Below are 24581 nucleotides of genomic sequence, written 5' to 3'. Positions count from 1 at the left end.
AGGATCATTCCATGTCACACCATCTTTCTCTAAATATGGAGAATATGGAAGAAGGACTACAGACACCCTGCTCATGAGTCCTGGAAATCCAGGACTGATCAACATGTGGTACATGCTGTCCCATCATGCATTCTTGACTCTAGATTTTATAATCATTTATAGTCATTAGTCCAAGCACTTCTTCCTTTTCTTGTTTCTTAATATACTCAGCATTGTTTTTCCTTACTTGTTTTGTGTCTCATTCCATCCTCTCTTATACCAGTTTGCTACAGGATAAAATCAACTGAACCAATATATATATATATATGAATGATCACCAAAGTTAATAATCCCAACTAAGAACGCTTCAGTGTTATCTTAAGCATTTTTTCTTAACTATCCTTCTATTTCTGGGAGTAATTCCCACCAATAAAAAAACTTTTTTTAAAGGTATTTAATGCAGTATTTGAAGTTCACCTCAAATTTTATGTCCACTTCTATTCTCTGATCATTGTCTCCATATGTGTCGCAAATGCTATGAACTAATACACATATGCCTTGAGGTAATCTAAGGTTATCTTGTTTTGCAGGGTTTCTTGAGATCCTTGTTTTATGGTTAACGTAAGGCTGAAATAGTGCTAACCCATCTCCTCTAACTCTGATACTATTAACAGAGGGGAGAGTGCTTGTGAAAACTGGTAGAAGCCTCTTCATCAAGTAGCAAGTAGATTTTGCACAGAGCATTTTGTATTTCATTCATTACATTAGGTAAGTTGTGCAAATCATTCCAGATGAGTTCTGAATGCACTGGGGTGCCAGGGAAAACAATATCCTAATGCATTAAAGTGCCAAATTAACAGGTTTAAGAGCCACATATCCTCATAATCCTTCATTCTTGAGATATGATCATATTACAATTCTGACAGGTGAGTTTATGACCAGTAACAATAAGAACACAATGCATTATCCCAGAGCAAACAAACCTGCAGTTTCTATAAACAATCAACAGATTATGTATTATCAATAGGGTCATCACAGCCTGTTTGCAGAGTTGTAGGTTATACTGTTAAGGTTTGATCAAAAGAAGTTTGTACAGATCCTTCAGCTCTGCTGTCACAGGTGCTACACCCTGTGTTGTGTCTGAAGGTGATGTGATCCTTTTACTCCAGGAAGTACAGACCCAGCAGAACACACCCTTGCACTTTACTGCAGTATTAGTAATTACAGGAACCTAATCAGGTTCCTTCCAGTGCAGCCAAAGTGTGTGTGTTTTCACTGGTATACTTTCAAGCAGATCCAGTCTCCAGTTTTTGAGGAGTGACATGCTTCAGCGATGTGTTCTGGAAAAGCTCCTTTTAGGTGTACAGAACGTCTTTGCACATTTCACTAACACTTCTATTTTAAAAGACTGTTATCTGTCAGGTTTTTTGTTTCAAAACCGAATGTCAGAGATTTTGAGAAGCATGCCTGAAGTGTCCAGGTATGTAGTGTTTCCCATTTATTAAATATATGAGAAGAAGCTTGAATAGAGATTCTGGGTTACCACCTCCCAATATTTTAATAGGCGGATTTAAGCACCTTTAACTTCCATGCATCAAACATCAAAGATTTTCCTCTTTTACAGCCCCCCTGGATTGGCAGTGATAGGCATAATGACATTTTCATTTTGTTTGACAGGCTGTATGCATTTTTTACATCAGTTTTCTGTAAAATGTGTTAGGGGAATGCTATCTAGTGTTACAGGAATATTAAATACAGGAATTAGTTCTCCCAGCAACTTTTTTTTTTTCATAAAAATAGGGATCTAACCATCCTGAGAACATAGTAAAATGACACACTCACAATGACGGCATTTGGACATCTGATTAGAATCAATTTGAAAATTTACAAATGGCCACCATGGTTTAGGACATGCAGCTATATTTCTACTATTTTATACTATTTTGATGAAAAAGTGTTCAAACAACTTGAGTGCCATCATGGACCCTTCTGTTCTTTTGGTAGCCCAGCCCTGCCAGAAGTCTGGCCCTCTTCCATCCCTGCACCAGCTGGGGTATAAGGCGGAATGCTTGGTGTTGCTGAAGGGTCAAGGATAAGACATTATATATTAACACCAAGTACTAATCTTGGTTGTGACGCCTTAATTTAGGTGCCACATCTGAAGTTTTTAAAGGATTTTTATTCTGATTTTCACCTAGTTTCGTTTTTCTAATATGTTAGTTCATTTTTGCATTATTGCCCTGTATGCTAGCTATTGTACATTTCTGCTGGTGGTTTTTTGCCTCTTCATACCACAAAAATCAAGCATTCATTTGTCTCCATTTATTTTGTTTTGTGGTAATGGTAGAGCTTAAGTTACTTGATCAGGATCTCTCCAGAAACTGTAGGTCTTCAGGATGGGTATAACCATTCCACTGTTGGGAAGGTGGGACCTGCCACTTGATCCCATTTCCTCCCAGTTCTACGTCATAATTGTGGCACATGGAGTCTAATGGACATTTAGAGTCCAGACAGGAGGAATCTTACTTGTTTTCCTAATCGGTCTTTGACTTTTCTAGGTGGGGGAATACAAGGCTAAGGCAAAGATGTACTGTTTCTTAGTAAGGGAGAAAAAGGTTTTGTGGTAAAGAGATAGAGAAGTTTGAGCCTACCCAAGAAGACATAGATTAGACTTGACACTTTAAAAGTGAAAAGCTTTCAGAGCCTAATCCCCCATGCTTTGGAGCCCTTACAAAGCTATAGCAATCCCATTCCTGACTCCAAACTACTGGGGAATTTTTACTGTACCCATTTAAGTGAATTAGATATATTTTTGCTTTAGTATAAAGACATTTAATGAACAATGCATTAGACAAAATCCTACCACCATGTACAGTTTTACAAAGAACCTGCAAAGATGTGTCATGAGCTGATCCCTTACATACACCTGCCCCAGCATCAGTCATGGGCATGGGAGCCTTCACCTGGCATTGAGTTCATCCCCCAGCACCAGCTCTGTTGCCCAGAGTGGCTTTGAGTAGATGATCTCCATAGGTCAGAACTGTGTCATTTTTCATCTCAGCAGCAAGGGAAACTTTACTCCCTACATGGAGCTGTTCTGCTCTGGCGTTGCTGCTCCCCATCAGTTTAACCCATCCTGCAGCCAGGCTTTCTTGTTCTCCGTGCCAGACTGTCTGCTGGTCACAAGTTAACACTGCTGAACAATTACAACTTGAATTTCCCCTTCACCAAGTAACAAATCTGCCACATGGCCTTCCTATTTCATAATGAAACATCCTTCAGAAGGATGAAATTACTCCTGAAATCACTTTTGAAGTTAATCTGAACCAAGACTAGGAACAACTCAACAGTTAGCAATAAGAACTTGGTTTGGCCATGCAGGGAAAAGTCACGGTCATCTGGAGTAGGCAGAACATGCGATTTCTGACTTGAGTGACAGGGTCCTGTGGGTTGCATTCCTATCTCTTAGAGATGAAGGTTACTGGATTTTGGAAGAAGACAGATAGACCTTATGCCCCTTGTCCAAGCTGTTGTGATGGTGAACTGCTGTACTGTGTCACAGCATAGGTCACACAGTCACTCAGTCCTGAAGCGACTGTGAGGATGCAGAAAGAGGACCATGGTTCTTCATCCTAACTGTAGAGACATGTCACCTTCATTTCCCACAGCTGTTCCTTCTGGTCCATAATCACAATGAAGAGTTCCCAGGTATATGATTAATACAGATGAGGCTTCAGTGGATCAGGTAAAAAGGTACTTCCTTAAGGCAGAGCTGTCAAAATGTCCAGGGTCACTATGGCTCATTGCCATTATGCATAAAAAGCAGAATGACTAACCTTCTTCAAAGGAAGCTGAAAACATTTGGTGGCAGATATGATGTTGCCTCAACACTCAGTCTAATCTTTGTAATTTTTGCATGGGAGGAGAGCCTTAACAGGAATTTGGATGTCAAAGCAATAGAGAACTTGCTACCTGAACATATCTATATAGAGAGCAACGTACTGATACATTTGCAGTGTACTCCTTCTCTCTGAGATCTGTGTGTCTTCAGATGGTTTTGCCACTTGCCCTTTGGTAGACATGAAAGCCAGATGCCACATCTTGATCCCACTCTGGTCCAGAGTTCCCTTTTAAGGAAAAGGGTTTGAGCCCTTTTACATGCATTGTGTAACTTTTATCATTCCTTAGGGTCTATGGCAGCTGATCTGTGTTGCCCTGTGCATCTAAATTAGTATCGGAGATTAGCATATAGATTTATTTAGAGACACAAACGTCTGCTTCACCCTATAGGTGCACAGACTGGCAGGAGAATTCAAATTAGTTGAAACAAATTGCTTTTTGGTTTTTTGTTTGTTTTATTCCTTCCCTTCCCTTCCCTTCCCTTCCCTTCCCTTCCCTTCCCTTCCCTTCCCTTCCCTTCCCTTCCCTTCCCTTCCCTTCCCTTCCCTTCCCTTCCCTTCCCTTCCCTTCCCTTCCCTTCCCTTCCCTTCCCTTCCCTTCCCTTCCCTTCCCTTCCCTTCCCTTCCCTTCCCTTCCCTTCCCTTCCCTTCCCTTCCCTTTCCCTTCCCTTTCCCTTCTTTCCTTTCTTCCTTTCTTCCTTTTTTTTCCAGCCATACTGAGTCCTGGAAGAGCTGTGTGTGCTGGAAATACTGGGTGGGAGGGACAAAACACAATAGCAAGGGAAAAAAGTAGTAATCCTCTGCTTTTTGCACTTGTAAAAATAGTCAGTGTTACTTAAATAGATAATTTCCATATCCTGTAGAGTATTAAGAGGCCACAGAAAGCAGTGAATTGGACTCACTTCTGTTGAGATTTGCTCTTGCATGTTGTTATTCATGAAAAGAAAAATTCCATTTTCAAACTAAAAGAATGACCTCAGAGGGAAACAGAATCAAATGAAAGTCTCTGAACATGTGAGAATTTGTCTCCTTATTTCTCTGTGTTGGAGTAATGTTACACTTGATTTTTTCCACTCTCTAATCCCAAATCCAATATTTCCTATTTATTCTTAATCTTTTGATCTGTCAATTAGCAAAGCTGAATTTCAAGTATGTGCAACTGCAAGCAGGCTGCATGTACTTGCACTTCAGAATAATGAAGGTAGCTCCACTTTGTCTACACAGACAGAGGCATAAATGGATTCAGAATGAGCAGGTACACCTATCTATGGCTTTCCTGCATTTGGTTTTCAAAAAGCATTCTAATAATCTTATAGGCAAACAATATATGACTTGTAGCTAAATTTCTTTTCCATCCTTTTTGCTTCTAGAGATTAAAAAAACTAATAATTAAGTCTATTGAACAATGTTGAATGCACTTTATTATTCCTGATGAAATTGAGGGAGGCAGGTTTGTCTGCACAGGTGAATTGACTTACCATGGCATCAAGAAGAGAAGCTGAGCAGGCACTGATGGTCCCTTACTTGCTACTGAGATATGGACTACCACAACTCTGGGATCATACTTTCTAAAGAAAAGTGCCTCTACTGGAGTACAGGACAAAGCTGCACTTCAGCACCAGAAACTAATATTGAGTTAGAGGCTGTTGGGCAGGCGATTTAGTTTCTTGCAATGTGGGTACCTAAGAGATCCTTCTTTCTAAATTGGAGAGGTATGGATGGACTGTTCGGTGAATTAAGAATTGGTTGGCTGGTCACAGCCAAAGGGTTGTGATCAATGGTTCTGCTGTGTCAAGCTGTAGGCTGGTCACAAGCAGTGTCCCTCAAGGGTTGGTTTTGGGACCGGTGCTCTTCAACATCTTCATCAGTGACACAGATGATGGCATCGAGTGCACCCTCGGCAAGTTTGTGGATGACACCAAGCTGAGCAGTGCAGTCAATATGCTGGAAGGAAGGGAAGCCCTCCAGAGGGACCTGGACTGGTTGGAGAAGTGGGTCCATGAGAGCCTAATGAGGTTCAATATGGCCAAGTGCAGGGTGCTGCACTTGGGTCGGGGCAATCCCAGGTATTTATACAAACTGGGGGAAGATCTCCTTGAGAGCAGCCCTGCGGAGAAGGCCTTGGGGGTCCTGGTAGATGAAAAGCTGGACGTGAGCCAGCAGTGTGCACTTGCAGCCTGGAAGGCCAACTGTGTTCTGAGCTGCATTAAAAAAGGAGTGGCCAGCAGGGAGAGGGAGGTGATTGTGCCCCTCTACTCAGCTCTTGTGAGGCTCCATCTGGAGTACTGCATGCAGGCCGAGGGCCCCCAGCACAAGAAAGACATGGAGCTCTTGGAACAAGTCCAGAGAAGGGCCACTAAGATGATCAGAGGGCTGCAGAAAGGTGGAGGGAACTGGGATTGTTTATCTTGGAGAAGGTTCTAGGGAGGCCCCATTACAGCTTTTCAATACATCATGGAAGCTTATAACAAAGATGGTGAGACAGTTCTTATAAGACCCTGTAAAGACAGGACAAGGGCTAATGATTTTAAATGGAAAGAAGATAGATTTACTTTAGATATAGAGAATATTCCTTTTACATTGAGAGTAGAGAGGCACCGAACAGATTGGTGAGAGAAGCCATGGATACTCTATTACAGGAAGTGTTCAGGGTCAGGTGGGATGGGGTTTTGAATAACTTAATTTAGTGAAAGATGTCCCTGCCCATGGCAGGAGGGTTGGACTGGATGATCTCCAGAGGTCGCTTCCAACCCAAATTGTTCTGTGATTCAATGGATCTAGGGATCAGTTTGGCTACAAAGAGTAAAGAAAATAGGTGATATAGGTCATGCTGAAGTTCCACTGCAACATTTGATATGAATTATCCTTCTCAGGCTGTGCAGGAGAAAGGGATTCTGTAAGCAAGGTTTAAATCATCAGGTTGTTTTATTATTACAAATGTACCCATTAGGATCCAAGCTTAGCAAGGAAATTATTAAAATTCATCTGTCTGTAAGGCAGAGCAAAGGTTCTTTTCATGTTTATTTAGAAGACCTTTGGCTCCTGTGGCTGCTTGGTAGAACAGCGAATGCTCATTGTTTCTGGCTAGAGAGCTCTGTTGTTATGAGTCACCTTGTTACACATTTGGGAGTCAACCAACGTTTTATATTAGTGTTTGTGCTTTTCCTTGATAACCATTGTGGTAGGTTGGACAGAAAAATTTGGGAGTGTCCCAGGATTTGGAAGAGTCTGTCAGAGCCCTTCTTAATCTCCTTTTTCTAAATCTGGGGAATTTTCTGCATGATGAATCAAAGATTTTGGTAATCTCCGTAAGTATTCTTTTCTGAGCAGTTATTTCCTGTAGCTAGAGACATTATTCTCTCAGCTGTTGGCTTCCCTCTTCCATGTCTCACTTTCATTAGAGATACATCATTTACTTTCCTTCAGAACTGATCAAGAAGTAGAGAATTATTCTCTGTTGGTCTTCTTCCCATGTGCACATGTAGCTATGACTCTGATTTATATTTTATGAGCAATCTTTAAATTTTATGAGCAATCAAGGAACTGTGCAATATGTGCAAATGAAATTGTGTCATGTCCTGAGCTGTATATCTTTGTTCCCTCCTACAACTATTGAGATGCTGAGCAGCTGATTTGCACTTTGAGGGGCTGTTTAAGACCAAAGAATGTGCACTGTTTGGTGTTGTTGCTGCTCAGCCATTTTGATTATTCATTCTGATGTGTAAGAGAAAGTCATACAATGATTTTTGCAGAAATGGCATGGGATTTAATACAGGAACTGTTTGGTACTAGGAAATGACATGGTCAGAAAGAAAGGGATGTAAATATCTTGTAATCATCAAAGGGTGGTAAGGAGGATCTGGGGAACTACAGGCCTGTCAGCTTGACATCAATCCCAGGTAAGTTTATAAGCAGAGGGACCACGCAGCATGTGCAGGACAACCAGGGGTCAGGCCCAGCCAGCACAGGTTCATGAAAGGCAGGTCCTGCCTGACCAGCCTGATCTCCTTGTATAATCAAGTGACCCACCTGGTGGTGGGTGGACGTTTTCTGTTGACATAGTCTACCAAGACTTCAGCAAAGCCTTTGACACTGTCTCTCACAGTATTCTCCTGCAGAAGCTGGCAGCCTGTGGCTTAGACAGGTACACTCTTTGCTCAGTAAAGAACTGTGCTGGGCCCAGAGGCTGGTAGTGAATGGAGTTAAATCCAGCTGGTGACTGGTCAGGAGTGGTGTTCCCCAGGGGTCAATACTGAGGCCTGTCCTGTTCGATATCTTTATCAGTGACCTGGACGAGGGCATTGGGCACACCCTCAGTAACTTTGCAGATGACACCAAGCTGACAGGAGTGTTGATCTGCCTGGGCAAAGGAGGGCCCTGCAGAGCAATATGGACAGGCTGGATAGCTGGGCTGAGGCCAGCAGCATGAAGTTGAGCAAAACTAAGAGCTAGGTCCTGCACTTAGGTCACAACAACACACAGCAACTCTACAGCTTGGGGTAGAGTGGCTGGAAGACTGTGTAGAAGAAATGGACCTGGTGGTGTTGGTCAATGTGTGGCTGAACATGAGCCAGCAGCGTGCCCATGTAGCCAAGAAGGCCAATGGCTTTCTGGCATGTATCAGAAATAGTAATCATCCCTCTGTAATCAGTCCTGGTGAGGCCACACCTTGAATACTGTGTTCAGTTTCAGGTTCCTCACTATAAGAAAGACATTGAGGCCCTGGAGCATGCTCAGAGAAGGGCAACAAAGCTCGTGAGGGGTCTGGAGCACAGGCCCTCTCCACAGGAGAGGCTGAGGGAACTCTTACTATTTAGTCTGGAGGAGAGGAGGCTCAGGGGAGACCCTCTACAACTGCCTGAAGGGAGGTTGTGGTGAGGTGGGGGTTAGCTCTTCTCCCATGTAACTAACAATAGGATGAGAGGGAAAGGCCTCAAGTTGCGCAGGGAAAGACTCAGGTTGGGCATTAGGATAACATTCTTCTCTGAGAGAGTATTCTGGCACTGGAATGGGCTGCCCATGGAGGTGATGGAGTCACCACCCCTAGAGGTGTTCAAGAAACATTTTGATTTTGTAGTGTGGGATATGATTTAGTGAGAAATACTGGTGACAGGTGGATAGTTGGATTGGATGATCTTGGAGGTCTTTTCCAACCTTAGTGATTTTATGAGTTTATGATGTACTATTCCAAGTCACGTGAGATATCCATATGTACCTTTGTGAGTGAGAACCCAAAGACATTGCAACCCTGTGGCTGCACATAAACTTCTAAATTCTCCTTTCTTTATTCCTTCTAACTTCTCCTATTATCTATTTCCCGTACTACATGCCTTAATGTGGAAAAACTTTAGAGAGGCACACATTGATGCTGATTTCCCAGAAAAGGTTGGAGAGTTTTTTCCTAAACTGCCACTCTGCAAACACTTCCTTAGTTGTGCATATATCGCCTCACGTGTCCCTTTCAACTTTGTTTTACTGTCTTAGAAGTTCTACCTCTTCACATCGCCCCTCATTCTTTGCTCCATTGCTTGGCTATCTGATCCATCACTTCCTCTCTTGATTGCTGGTCATACTCTCCCTCCCATGTTTAAGCTAGCTTTTAGGTACACCGGCTTTCTTTTTTTTTTCTTTTTCTTTTTTTTTTTCCTTCTTCTTCTTATGACACTAGGACTAGAGAATCATCCTACAGAGTTCTGCATGTGTTTGCTATATTCTTTGGGAGGGATTTCAAGACCTTAGGAAGAGCAAGTAGCAAATATGCTTTCACGACATTTAGTTGCTCCCACACTTTTAGCCGTCTCTGAGAAGCAAATTGCACATAAACCAAAAGTACCATCCCAACTGAAATAGCAGAGTTCATGTTTATCTCTCAGATTGTATCCCAAGTATTGTACGGGAACAGGAAATTGTTGTTAAAATTGTAATGAAATATCCTAAACTGAATATACCAGAGCCTCACGGAATGATGTGGTTTCTTAAGTGATCGTGATGTTTCTCATCCTGAACTTTGGTGATAATGCTGTTTCTCTTCAACACAAACAAACACAATGGGATCCATGATATTCAGTTCTGCTAAACAACAAAAGAATTCTGTAAAGGTTTTATTTATTTATATGCCAAAGGCAAGGCATGAACTGCTCTTGCTTTGGAGAAGTACAGGTACTACTAATTTGTCACTTAAATGCATTTCAGCCAGGCCTCAGGCTTTGCTGCTGAAATGCATCTCATAATAGGAAAAGCCAGCACCCTTTGTGAAAGCTTACAGGATCTTCTGTTAAAAAATGCTCAATTTGCATTGAATTGGCCACAGCTGACTATGACAAAAGGTACTGAAATACTTTTTAAAAAAGGAGGTCAATTTTTTGTCTTATTTTGAGAAGAGTTATCAGGCAAATAATTGTATATAAAATCTAATATGTCTTTAGTCTGTGTATTTTCATCACTATTTTATGAAAGATATCATTTGATTTTAATGTACGTATAAACAAATGAGTTGTTGGAAATGAGTAAGGAAAAGAGGCCTTATTACTCATTGTCCACTTCCAAGCAACCTGCAAACTTTTGTTATCCTACCTAACAGTGTGACATCAAACAGCAAACACCTTCCCCTTGGAATGACAGCTCCCTTGTGTTTCACTAAGCAGGGATAATTGGTCCTGGTGCCCTCAGCTGTTTAACCTTTTCACAGATATGGTCCTGGCCATTCTTATTCACATAAGCCTCCCTAGGAAAACTCCTGACTAACAAAAAATGATGTGAAAAGAAATTTGCAAGACATTTTTGCCATACTATCTGAGTCCTCTCTTGAAGGTGGATCCTCGCTGACAGGTGTTCATCAGAGATATCTGGGCTACTCCAGTCAAAGGAACTGTGAACCAAATATCTACATCTATGGCTTCATTTATTTTTGTTGCACGTTGTACTTATTGGTGCCCTAAGTGTTTTTTTTCCTCTGTCCCATCAGAGTCCATCATGAGCTTTCATTATCATTGTCATACATTGCAAGGATCTGCATCTGAAGCGCCAGTCAGCAGCAGCTCTAAGGACTGATTCCATCAATGTGGAATAAGAAATTGCCGTCCTGGAGAAAGTCCATCTGCCAGCTTCACTGTGGACTGTAGCCATTCTGAATTTGTTCTGTTGTACATCACGTGTGGAAGCATGGGAACGAGCAGCACTGCTCTTCCCCAACAGAAAATCACTTTACATGGGTTAAGCAATCACATTTTTTTGATTGCATGGGGCTGGGTGTGTGGAGCTGTGAGGTCTGGGTGTTTTCATTCCTCATTCTTTGCTTGTTCCATGAGTCATATTGTACCAAATATTCTAGTAAGTGAAAGCAGATCCAGGTAGATGGAGAGAGCAAATATCTTGCTACTGCCAGTGTATCCTCATAAAAGTGGACTGAAATGAGGAATTACAGAAGTTCTTTTCCTTCTCCTGTGCTTTCCTCTGTCCCCAAACAAGCACTTTTTTAGCAAAGACTTACTGTAGGTAAAAGTTACCTCTCCACTGTTCCAGCAGAGTTCTGCAGCACAAGACAAATGGGAATTTCTGGTTTTAGATCCATCATGATGGAGAGTTATATTATGCCCCAGTTTTACTAAGTACATAAGCCAATGAGATTACTGTTGGACTGAATAAGGAGTCTTCAGAGCTCAGTATTTAAGCCACGTTTTGAGTGCTGTAACTTTTCTCCATCTGCTTATGCAGTGCTGGTATTTGAGATGGAGAAGACATCTGTCCTGGTGTAAGACACCTCAAGTGGCTGCTCAGAATGAGAAATAATATTAACTGTTCATGAGATGCACAATGTGAGAAACCTCTGCTATAAGTTAGAAAAGCTTGTTGTTGGGTTTCTTTCCTTCTTTCACCCAGATTCATTCTGGATTGGCCACTTTATCCCTCAAGTATTTTCTTTATTATCTCGTTTAAAGATGACAGCTCTGATGTGCGGAATCAAACTCCATAACCACAAAGTAGTTATAAAATCAGGTATGTTTAATCAACGCTGGGCAGATGCTGGGTGCAAGGGGGATAGCTCCTCCTAACTTGCACACTGTCATGGAAAGCGTGCTACAGATATAGGCTGAACTAATACATAATCAATAGTTTCCAGGAATTCAGATACATATTCATTCCATTCCTGAGAACCCATTAGCGTGTGGCCCCTCCCCCCCTCGCACGTGCGTAGTGAGTTGTGAGGGTCTCCTCCTGGTGGTCGTGGGATAAAGGCTCATTGTCTTCCTTGCGAAGGCTTGTAGTCTTCCTCACTGTAAACTTCTGACCCTGTGGGAGGGGTATCCCCCAAACCAGTTTCAGCTTGCCCTGTGGACATCTAATCACCTCACTGCCAGACGTCCTCGGGCTGTTCTCAAACTCTTATCCGTATGGCCTTCATCCTCCTCCTTATCCCGGACCCAATGTCTGCAATCCCCACCCTTCTAACAACCTCTACTTAAACTATCTCTATTTACCCCTATCCCAGTTTCTGTGAAGCCCCTTTCTCTCTCTTACTGTGGGGCCCTTCTCTCATCCTTCAGCTCTACTGAGAACTTAGCCTGAGGCCTGCACAGCAACTTCAGGCTTCTTCAGCACTGTACGTGACAGGTCCCAGTGCAGAAGCAAAGCATCCTTTCCCAGCCTGCTGCCAGCTTCCTCGGGGAATATAACTCTGTGGTTAGCGTGGCTTAATGGATGGCTTCACTGTCTTGCCAAAACAGATGTTCTAAAGCTGAGAGCCTCCTCTGTTGAACATCTGGACAGCAGGTTTCAGAGTGCACAGTGAAAAGAAATGTCGAGCTTGGATGGGATTGGACTCACTTCATTTTTTAGAAAGTCCAAGCACAATGATGGCAGCATAGCTATCAGTAAATGCAAACGAGAACCTTGTTGTAGCTTATTTCAGAGTAACAGAGTGTCCCGAGCATGGGACATGAGGTTAATCATGTGGGCTTCATGTTAAAGCCCATTTGTAAGATTTAAGGGGAAAGCTCAGCATTTTCCCTAGAAAGCAGTTCTGCTGTGGCTTGGCTTACATGTAGGGCCTGCAGGGGCTGGAAAGTCAAGGCCAGGTGCAAGCCTAGGTTCTGTTTCTCTCTGAAGTCTGCTTTATCTTTCTCTAAATCCAGGCAGAGCAGAAACCAGACTGGCAATAGCAGGAGGAACTGTGTGTCTCATATACGAGTAACAACCTTAGCTAAGATAGCATGGAGAAGTTAATGCCTGTGGAACATGTCATTTCTTCCCGCTTCTGCCTAAGTGCTCCCTGTGAAGTTCTCAGCACTTTGCTCCTCTTTTCATAGTTTCCCCTCCGTGGGATTATTAATCTGCAATAGCTAAAATACAGCAAAGTCACATTTGATAACGTCTAAAGATATTTGCTTTCTCCGGTGACCTGAGATGCATACACTTAAGGAGAAAGATGTTCTGCTGTCATAAATGTTTCAGTGTTTGTTTAGGAGCTCCATTTAATTACTTTATTAGATCAGTGAAAATAAGTGCATTATAAAACGTTTACTGGTAATTTTCAAAGAGTGCACAGCAGTGTTTAAGGGAAGTAATAATGTCTACTAATAAGTCACAGTTAACAAATACTATTGGTACTGTTTCTGTGTATCATGTTATAAGAAACCTTGTGTTTGTTCTGGCACTTCCCTTATGCTTTTCAGGGTAAATGAGGCGTGTCAAGGATTATAATACTCGTCATATGGCAGTCACAACATTACAGCAGAAGAACTTAATACATAGTGTTGTTCCCTTATACCTCTAGCACAGCAAAACTTGTCATGTAGTTGGATTTAAGAACAAAAATATGGAAGAATATGAATAAATATTGCTACAGATAAGTTAATATTTTTAAAGCATCTTTGAAATGTGTTTCCCCGTTACAAACAGGCTTTGATTTACTCACACTGATTTTTATTTTTCTACATATTCATCTTCATTTTTCTTGCACGTTGATTCATGCTCAAAGAATGATGGTACCAAAAGACAGAACCGTACTTTATGAAGCCCATTATTGTAGGCACAATCAAAAGTTAAAGTCACAGATTTACATTCCCCTCACAGTCACAAATGAATCCACCTGTGGAAAAGCTCAGTTTCAACACTTCATCAGCTGATCTCATCCAGATAATGAACAGCACATGAGACATGACTGACAAAAACTGGTCTGCCAGAAGTGTGGGGGTTCTTTGCTCGTGCTGGGCAGCTACAAAGCAAAAAAAGAGCAGTTGGTATACCAGACACAGACCTGCCACGAGATTAAACTTTCTGGGAGTTTCTTCTTAGCTGCTTCTTTCCTATCGGATGTGCCAGGGGAAAGAGTGATTTGACATTGGATTTTTTTTTTTTTTAATCTTAGAGATAGTTGATTTCTGATTCTGTTGTGTCAGTGAACTTTCCACTGGTAAAGAAAAGCACTGAGATAGAAAGAATACTAAAAGAAAATACCTCATCTTGATATTCGGAAAGCTTAAGTGTACATAAAAATTACAACAAACCAAAGAGAGCAGCAGCAACAGTAAATCACATTTCAGTAAAATACATACCAGTTTCTTACTGACTAAAGCCATCTAAACTAAAATAATATTTTTTTAGGCTTTATCACAGTATGATCAAATTTTAAACAAGACAAGTTTGTTTGTTTGTTAGTTTTCTAATTTAAACCATCTTGGAAAGGGTCATTTGTACCCTAACGTGAAGTTCTGTCACATAAAAGCAAAAGCAAAAGATGATTAATAAATCTAGAGAACTTAATTGGTCTTAGCTGTAGGGCTCAGCTTGTCACTTACTTTGTTTTGCATGACCTGAGCAGAACTTGGAAGCAGATGTGAGCCAGAGCAACATCCAACTTATTCTTGCTATTTTTTATTTATGTGGGAAATGGGTCTTTTTTTGAGAGCCAGAAATCACTTTATCTACCACAAAGACGGCTGTACTCTGCCATTATCCTAAAGACCAAAACAGAAGGAGCAGAAGCATATGAAAGTCGAAACAACAGAAATTTGGATGGAGTTGAGGAGAAGCCATCTTAACTGTGAGGGCATATAACTCATTAGAACCGCTCTGTTAAGTCACTGGTAACATCTTCCTACTTGCAGGTTAGTTAAAACTGGTTTCTTTTTGCTTGCTTTCTTTTTAGACATTGTTTCAATTGGAAATGAATTCACTGGGAAGCTCCGTGTGTAACATGAAGGTGCTCAGACCAGCGGCTCGCAGTTTAGACTTCCCAGCCTTCTAAACTTGTAATCTGATGAAGTACTGGAATAGGTTGCCCAGAGAGATGGTGGATGCCCCAACCCTGGAGACATTCAAGGTCAGATTGGACTAGGCTCTTAACAAAATGACTGAGCTGTAGGTGTCCCTGCTCGTTGCAGGGGCGTTGAAACAGATGACCTTTAAACGATCCCTTCCAACTCAATTTTATGATTCTATGATCTACCTTTTTGTTGATGACCACAACAGTATTTAGGTATAAATAAGGTGGTGCTGGAGTGTGTCCAGAGAAGGGCATCAAAGTTGTGAAAGGGTCTTTTGAGGAGCAGCTGAGAGAACTGGGATTGTTCAGTCTGGAGAAGAGGAGGCTCAGGGAGGACCTTATTGCTCTCTACAGCTATCTGAAGTGAGGCTGTGGTGAGGTGGGAGGTTGACCTGCACCAAGCGATATTCAGGTGGCAAATTAGAAAGAACTACTTCTCAGAAAGAGTGGTTAGGTATTGGAACAGGCTGCCCAGGACGTTGGTAGTCACTGTCCCTGGAGATGTTTGAGGAAAGGGTAGATATAGTACTTAGGGATGTGGTTTAGTGGGCTATATTGGTGGTAGGTTGATGGTTGGACTGGATGATCTTAGAGGTCTTTTCCAACCATAATGATTCTATGATTCTAAATCCAAATTCTGGTGTTTGAGCAGCTAACACTCGAGGGGAGTCCTCAACTTCAGTCACTACTCCTGTGACTGTTTCTGTTTTTCATATCCAACTATTTACAGGACAAGATGTCACATAGCTGAGGTCAAGAGTAGATGCCTGTCACTGCTGCATTTCCTCTAGAGGCCCATATGTGCTACTCATTCCTCTGAGGATTTATGGATAGCTGGCTGACCACAGTATGTTACATTTGTTTATGATGCTATTTCTGACACTGAGGTTTTGTCCCTCCTCTGACATTTTGTAACCACTGAAGAACTGGGTAATTTTGTTCTTTAACAACCTATAATAACCTTTTCAGGTGAGAAGTAAAGAGAAACAGAGTGCCTTTCTCTCAAATGCTAGGGATAATATGGGAAGTCACTTGCAGTGAAAGGAGTCAAATCTGGCTCCTGGGTTGTGTTGGTACCACACAACAGGGAGGCTTTTTTTCTGCCTTAGGGGAAAGATGAAAAACTAGCAGATAGGCAGTAAGGATTAGCAAGATATTTTCTTTGGCTACAGAATATGACAGGCTATGAATTAAGAGCCTGATGTTACAGATGTACCTGCAGTGCCAAACCTTTGCAAACTTGCCTGTCTGAGTTGGTGTTAAAACTAATTTTTATCCATAGTATCAGAGAAAATGCTTTAAATACGTTTACTTATCAAAGGAGCAGGATTTGCCAAATGGAGACCATGAACTCATCCTGTCTCATTATTTTAGTTAAGGAAAAGACCCATTTACTGCACCCTGAATCCCAGGACTAGAACCCATGTGAAGCTCAGTCAGACCCAGAGTAAAAAACAAACCAAAAACATGCTACATGCCTCAGTCTCTCTGTCTGTATAAACCCACGTAGTTTAATTCATAATTACAGACCTGTTCCAAACTATAACCTGACACCATCATAGAGTGGATCTGAGACAAGAATGAGTGCCCACATTGGCCAGTACATGGATGGAGCAGAAAGTGCCAGGCTTCTTGGAGAATGTTCTCCCCACTGGATCCCCTTAACTGGCTGAGATCTGTCAGACTCCTGTGTACTTTTTATATGATATCATCTTGAAAGAAGAGTTCTTTCCAGAGTCGCCTGATGGTTCATAAAAAGGATTGTGGCACTACTGCACTTATTCTGGTATTCTTATACCTACAAGATAACGTTTTACATTTCTGTTTCAGTCCAGTGGCCATGCAGGAATGGTGTCTACTCTACGCAATGTTTGTGATTAATTAAGAACTGCTAACAATGTCATTTATTTTTTTTTTTCCCAAGGATTTAAATTTCTTCTCAAGTTCAGAAAATATCTGTCATAGTTTTATTAAACTTGAAAATTTATTTTAAAAACAAGTAAAATAAACTACTTGCTTTGTAGCAGACATTCAAAATATAACATTGATTATCTGCTTTTTTTTTTTTTTTTTTTTTTTTTTTAAGAAACAACGTTATTCCAGTAGAGGAGGCTGTGTGTAACTATGTCATGGTAAACTGCCTTAAAAAACCTGGATCTATAATTCTCTTAGTAGAACTATAGTTAGATAACACTTTCCTCAGTTGTTAATTACCTGCAGCTTGAAATTAACAACATTGTTGCATTTCTCTTAGAAACAACAATTTCTCCATTCTCCCCTTCTCTCTTTCTACATGTATGAGTATGAATACGTAGCTATATATGCAGTCCCACTTTCATGTATATATGTATAAATATCACACATCCATTTCTGGATTTATTGGATTAACATGGGTAAAATGACTGAGACTACATTTCATTTCCCTACCATTCAGAACATCATGGTCTGAAACAGACTTACCAATTGCTGTGCTTACTTCAGGCTGCTTTTGATGAAGAGAGATTCAAGTGTCAGTGACATACAGAGGAGGGAGAGCTTTCCTGTGTTGTTATCATAGAAACATAGAATCACAGAATCACAGAGTCATAGAATGGCATGGGTTGGAATGGTTCCTGAAGGCAGAGCTGCCAGATCTGGCAGCCCAGGGCCCCATCCAGCCTGGCCTTGAGCATCTCTGGGATGGGGCATCCACAGCTTTTCTGGATAGTCTGCACCAGTGCCTCACCACCTTCCGAGGAAAAAAAATTTCTTCCTAACAACTAACATAAATCTCCCATTTTTTTTTTTAGTTTAAATCTATATCCCCTTGTCCTATCACTGTTTGCCCATGTAAAAAGTTGGCCTCCTTCCTGTTTATAAGCTTCCTCTAAGTACCAGAAGGGTGCAGTGTGGTATCCCCGGGGCCTTTTCTCTGTGCTCTGTGAACAACTCCAGCTCTCTCAGTCTACCTTCACAAGTAGGCAGCAGCCCTCTAGTTATCTTTGCGGCCCTCTTTTTCCTCAGTTTGACCAGCAGTCCTTGCTCAGCCATGCTGGTTTCTTGCCTCATCTGCTTGATTTCTTACACTGGAGGATGGAGAGCTCTTGTGCTCTCAGAAGGATGTCCTTAAAAGAGCTTCCAGCTCTGCTATGCTCCTTTGTCCTTAAGGACAGTTTCCCAGGAGATCTCATTCAACAATTCCTTAAAGAGCTGGAATTTTTTTCTTCTGAAATTCAGGATCTCGGCTCTGCTCTTTGCCAGGCCCGTATTCCTCAAGATCACAAACTCAACATAAGCATAGTTGCCACAGCGCAGAGTGCCTCCAGTCTTAAACTCATCAATGTTATCATTAATGTGAGCACCAGGCCCAGAAGCACTTTTCTTCTGGTCCATTTGTCTAATACCTGGACCAGGAAGTTATCCTCCACACATCCAGGAGTCTCCTGGATTGCCTGCAGCTTGATGCGTTGTTCTTCCATCAGATATGCAGGTGGCTGAAATTCCACATCAGGGTAGGTGTGTGTGAGTGTGATGCCTCTTGTAGCTGAAGCAGGATGGTCTCATTGACAGACTCCACTCAATGAGCTGGCCATGCCCAACAGATGCCCACTCACTAATTTTAACTCACTAGCTGTCAACCTGATCATGACTGTTTCTCAAAGGCCACTCCTTGCAATGTAGCCACTTCTTAACATAGAGAGCAACTTCCCCACCACTCCTGCCCTGCTTATTCCTTCTGAAAATCTTGTAGCCCTCTATCATATTATTCCAGTCATGCCATTTGTCCTACTGTGTATCTGTGTTAACAAATAGGTCATGGTTTTCTAACTGTACCATGGTTTCCGTCTCCTCCTGCTTATTTCACATGCTGCATGCACTAGCGCAGAGGCACTTCATCCAGGCTATCAGCTGTGTAACCCTCTTGAGGGAGCCATCCCAAATTCCTCTGGAACAAATCTGAGGTTTTCCCCTGCTGTTTCCTACAGCGGCAGTGTTTCCTGGCTCTTTTCCATCACTTGGAAGTACAACCCATTCCCCCGTTGCATCTAGTCTAAAGCTCTGCTGATCAGGCCAGTCAGCTTGTTTCCCAGAACTTCCTTGCCCTTCCTGGTCAGTTGCATCCCATTTGATGTCAACACACCTGGTCTCTGAAAGGTGTGTCAAAGATAATAGCATGTAAAGCACCTAAAATACCATCCATGCAGCCATTCATTCAGCTCTTTCATTCTGCTCCCACTGAACATGTCCCAGTTCCCAAACGGGAGGACCAAGATGGTTTTTAGGCATTGTAGGGAAAAACTTGGAGAAAGTTTCAGTTTATTAATATCTAGAAAGTGATATAGCCTTCAACTTTTCATCACCTAGCTGAAACTGATAAATATGGTTAAAATGAAACCTCAAAATACCATCTGAAGACATCTGTGGTGCATTGTTGCCACCTATGAGAACACAATGTATGACGCAGCAGACACTGTTGCAAAAACAGAACAAAACAAAAAAAACCAACAACCAAACAACAACAACAACAACAAAACCAGAATATCTTTTCCAAAATCATCATGCAGTGGGCAGCCAGGTCCCTGCTCAGTTGCTGACTCATTCTCCCCAGCACAATGTGGGTGAGCATTAAAAGGGTGAAAGCAAGAAGGAAAATCCTAATGAGTCAAAATTGAGAGTTTAATATGTGATAAGAATAAAATAATCAAAACCCACAAACCAAATGATACAAAAGCAATCATTCACTACCTGCAGATCAATACCCCATGGCTCTCAAAGTGATGGTTACCTAGGAAAAACTCCCCTCCATTTTTATTACTGAACATGACATTATATGGTATAGAATATCTCTTTGGATGGTTTAATCTGTCCATTGTTCCCACCCAACATCTTGCTCATCCCTAGCCACTTACTGCAGTGAGCAGGCTGAGAAACAGAGAAGCCTGTGACACTGCGCAAACACCGTATGGCAACAGATAAAATATTAGTGTACTATGAGCACAGTTTTGGTCACAAATCTAAAGCAGTACCACACAGACTTCAGTGAAGGAATTTAACTCCATCTCTACAATCTCTCCAGAAGCTGGCTGCGACTCCCCTAGCCCATCCAGTAGCTAGCTGCTGCTGCTGTTTCATCTGCAGACACATGCAGACGCACGCACACACACACACAACAGAATCATCTATGTTGGAAAAGACCTCCAAGATCACCAAGTCCAACCTTTCAAATGTACTTACACATACAATTCCTCATGCTGATGGACCCCTATCCTGAGTTGCTAGAAACAGGCTAAAGCTGCTGCTGCTCTTCATTTTCGCGTATGTTCTTTGCTTTGTGGTGTTTTGTGTGGTCTCTGGCTATGTACACACATGTTGTATAGGTATATAGGTATAGGTATGAGGGATGTATGCTTGGCTTTGCTTATGGTTGGACATGGGGTCTAGAGCTGCAGCAGCCTCACCTGTCACCAGTCTGCCTGGTTGCCAGTCTGCTCCCCAACACTACCAGACACTGATGCTCAATATCTAATGCTTCTCTTCCATTCCTGGCAAAACATGCCTCAGGTCAGCTAAACAACATACAGAAAGTCCACTCTGAGTCATCTGCAGCACTGAGTCTGCTCCGGAATGTCACTGAATAGTGGTAACAAAAAGATGAACAGGGAAGTTGAAAGCAGAACGGATCGTATAGAAAGCAACAGAGAGAGTCCCTCAGAAATGGTTAATAGAAATATGCAGCAGAAAGCACCTAAAGAACAAAGAACCCTGTGGAGCAGTAGTGTCATTAGAATTTTCTCTCATGATTACAGGCTTGAATGATCACATTTGGCTAGTGCTGCGGTTATGCAGATACATGTGCCATTGCTTGCTTCCACCTGCTGGTCGAGCAGGGAACAAACCTGGGTCTCATCATCAAGAAAGCGCTGATTTATGGACCTGTCATTTGAGTTTACACAAAAGTTGTCAGCTGCTGTGGCCTCGGTGTTTCTTGGAACTATCCGTACCATCAAGAAAATCCCCTTTGGCTCAGGATCAAGGGAAGAAGATGAAAACCTTTCAAAAATGCAAAAAGCCTCTGGATAAATCCAGTGCAAATCAAATCCATCTTGGAACTCACTGTCGTCAGACATAACAAGAGAATTTTAAGTTTTATTAGACAACTTGACTTTTTTCTTTGAGCTTTACAAGTAGACATGCATGTCTGTTACAAACCTCCAGAAAGATGAAAAAAAAGTCTTGTATAAAGAAGATATTATAACTCAACACGTATTTGCAGCCAGTTTCCCAGGCTACTGAGTTGAAAATAAAACAATAACTTTAGCTCAGGAGACCTATAATCCCTGTTTGCTGGAAACCAATCCTGTCAATTAAAAAATCACTCTGTATGTGCTCAGCTTATTTTGCAGATTCCTTAGTGCCCGTATATTGTTCTATCTGGGAAGTCTAACCGGTAATTGGTCTTGCAAGTGGGAACAAGTCTTGTGTATTTAACAGAATCTTGCAGCTGGTATTTCAAGACGCAGTGAGAAACACTTATAAAATACCTAAGCAGTGTTAGGGTTATTTATTTGCAGATATATATTTTTTAGAGATTCTAAGTTACAGGTGAGACTCTGCTGTATTCCTCTGTTTAATCCATTGCAGCAGGGTGTCGGGCTGCCACTCTTCCCACCTGGCGGTACTCCAGTACGATTTCAATTGAAGACAGGAAACAGACAAAGTGGATCCAGGACAGTTTCCTGTTCTACAGGAACTTTATTCTGGCACTCTAGGGTCTCTCAGACCTTTCCATGAAGCGTTTACAGCCTTCTTTACAAGGGAAGAGGGAAGTCACATTCTAGTTGAGGAGACTAAAGCACTGCACACTCCACTCGTAAGAGGAAGACAGAACATCCATTGCTGGCCTGTATTACTGCGAGCATACAGTCCAATTTCATAATTTTGTGGGGACAGTTTTTTTATTGTTTACAACAGTGGGATTACTGAGAGAAGCTAATGTAGGCAGGGTGGTTCTTTATATTTGACAATGCTTACTTTAAATTTAAATGATGGTCCCATGCCATGGTGATTCCAGAGGCAAACTACAAAACCAGGTCATACTGAAGCAAAATTGTACCAACAGACCAATCCTTCAGTGGCACAAAGTTTTCTTTTCTTTTTTTTTTTTTTTAATTTGACCTTAGTCACAGAGATTTGAGTTGCTTTCTTATGGGCAGACCCACTGAACACCTGACACCCTACCTTTGTTTCTTCTCCTGCATTTCCTAGGAGTTCGGAGTGTTAGTACTATCCCAACTCCATTCTTTTTCTAAGTAAGTATATTTCAGTTCTGTGTGTGATAGCAGTTGACAGGGTCAAGCCTTTACTCTGTGCAGCAAAGTAAAGTGCTTTCTTGCCTGTATGACCTAAGATCTGATGTAACCATTCTCCCATTTGATACCGGTCAGGATTGTCCTTATCTCATCCACCCTTTGATTCCATTTTGTAGCTAGCTGATTATCCTTAGCATGGGCTTTTACCCTTCCCATCTTAAAAGGTGTTTTCCTGGTTATGTCTACTAAAAATTGCCAATCCTTTTTCCTCCAAAGTGGGGATCCCAGTTCAGGTCTTCCCATTGACAGAGCAACTGTGTGGAACCAGCCTACACACAGTGTAAGAATCTACATACATAATTTTTGCTCCATTTTGGGCTTCTAGGACAACTACTCTTATTTCTCCTATTTGTGCACTGCCTTCCCCTTCCTCTACTACTTGTTTGCCAGTGGTAATATCCAGTGCAACAGCTATATATTACCATTTGCCCTTTTCTCTTTTGGATGAGGTACAGAATCACAGAATAGAGTCACAAAGGTTGGAAGAGACCTCTAAGATCATCCGGTCCACCCATCCACCTATCACAAATATTTCCCACCAAACCATGTTCCCCAGTACAACATCCAAATGTTTCTTGGACATGTACACTCTTGGCTGGGTAAGGAACTGGCTGGAGGGCCAGGCCCAGAGAGTGCTGGTGAATGGAGATAAATCCAGCTGGTGACCGGTTACGAGTGGTGTTCCCCTGGGGTCGGTGCTGGGGCCTGTCCTCTTCAATATCTTTACTGATGACCTGGATGAGGGTACTGAGTGCACCCTCAGTAAGTTTGCAGATGACACCAAGTTGGCTGGAAGTGTCGATCCGCCTGGGGGTAGCGAGGCCCTACAGAGGGATCTGGATAGGTTAGATAGCTGGGCTGAAGCCAATGGGATGAGGTTCAACAAGACCAAGTGCTGGGTCCTACACTTTGGCCACAATAACCCCAGGCAACGCTACAGGCTTGGGGCAGAGTGGCTGGAAGACTGTGCAGGGGAAATGGACCTGGGGGTGTTAATTGATGCTTGACTGAACATGAGCCAGCAGTGTGCCCAGGTGGCCAAGAAGGCCAATGGCATCCTGGCTTGTATCAGAAATAGTGGTGTCAGCAGGAACAGGGAAGTAATTGTCCCCCTGTGCTCAGCACTGGTGAGGCCGCACCTCAAGTACTGTGTCCAGTTTTGGGCCCCCCACTGTAAGAAAGACATCGAGGCCCTGGAGCGTGTCCAGAGGAGGGCAACAAAGCTGGTGAGGGGTCTGGAGCACAGGCCTTATGAGGAGCGGCTGAAGGAGCTGGGATTGTTCAGTCTGGAGAAGAGGAGGCTCAGGGGAGACCTTATTGCTCTCTGTAACTACCTGAAGGGAGGTTGTAGTGAGCTGGGGGTTGGCCTCTTCTCTCGTGTGACTACTGACAGGACTAGAGGGAATGGCTTCAAGCTGGGCCAGGGAAGGCTCGGGATGGATGTTAGGAAATACTAATTTTCTGAAAGGGTGGTCAGGCACTGGAATGGGCTGCCCAGAGAGGCGGTGAAGTCACTGACCCTGGAGGTGTTTAAGGAATATTTGGATGTTGTGTTGAGGGACATGGTTTAATGAGAACTATTGGTGATGGGTTGATGGTTGGACTGGATGATCCTGTGGGTCTTTTCCAACACTGGGGACTCTATGATTCTATGATTCTTCAACACCTTCAGGACCACCTCCCTGGGCAGCCCTTTCCAGCACCTCTCTTGAAGAAGTATTTGCTAATGTCTAACACAAATCTTGTCTGGGGCAACTTCAGGCCATTCCCTCTAGTTCTACCATGAGTTACATGGGAGAAGAGGCTGACTCCCACCGCACCACAACTCTCTCCCTGGGAGATTACGGCTACCTGTAACATAGAGGACACAAAGGCTGAGGGTGGAGTTCCTAGACACTGTGGTTTCTCTTCCACCAGGAACAACAGAAATTACAGTCAGTGGGCAGGTCATGCTAGACACCTGGTTTCCCTCCAGTGCTAGGTGGACTGCAGAGTCTAGGGGTGGAAGTCTGGGACCTGGTGAACTTTTCCCCATGGGGGAGCTCCATTCACAGGACAAAGGGATGATCCCCAAGTACACCTGCTGTACTG

At 42.4% G+C, this 24581-nt stretch overlaps 1 long non-coding RNA gene across 2 annotated transcripts; it reads right to left on the bottom strand.

Moving 5' to 3' along the window:
* Positions 1 to 13870: 13870 nt before the first annotated feature.
* LOC107052344 lies at positions 13871 to 17721 on the bottom strand. Of its 2 annotated transcripts, XR_005842693.2 has the most exons (3): positions 17602 to 17721; positions 14675 to 14833; positions 13871 to 14091 (listed from the first exon to the last, which is right to left on the bottom strand). It is a non-coding gene; the product is annotated as an uncharacterized LOC107052344 (long non-coding RNA). The 2 variants fall into 2 exon arrangements; XR_001464811.4 differs by lacking the exon at positions 14675 to 14833 and having other exon boundaries at positions 17602 to 17705.
* Positions 17722 to 24581: the final 6860 nt, after the last annotated feature.

Source organism: Gallus gallus, chromosome Z (assembly GCF_016699485.2).
Source record: "Gallus gallus isolate bGalGal1 chromosome Z, bGalGal1.mat.broiler.GRCg7b, whole genome shotgun sequence".
NCBI lineage: Eukaryota > Metazoa > Chordata > Aves > Galliformes > Phasianidae > Gallus > Gallus gallus.
Note: the sequence above shows the minus strand (reverse complement) of the source record. Positions and strands in the feature narration are given on the sequence as shown.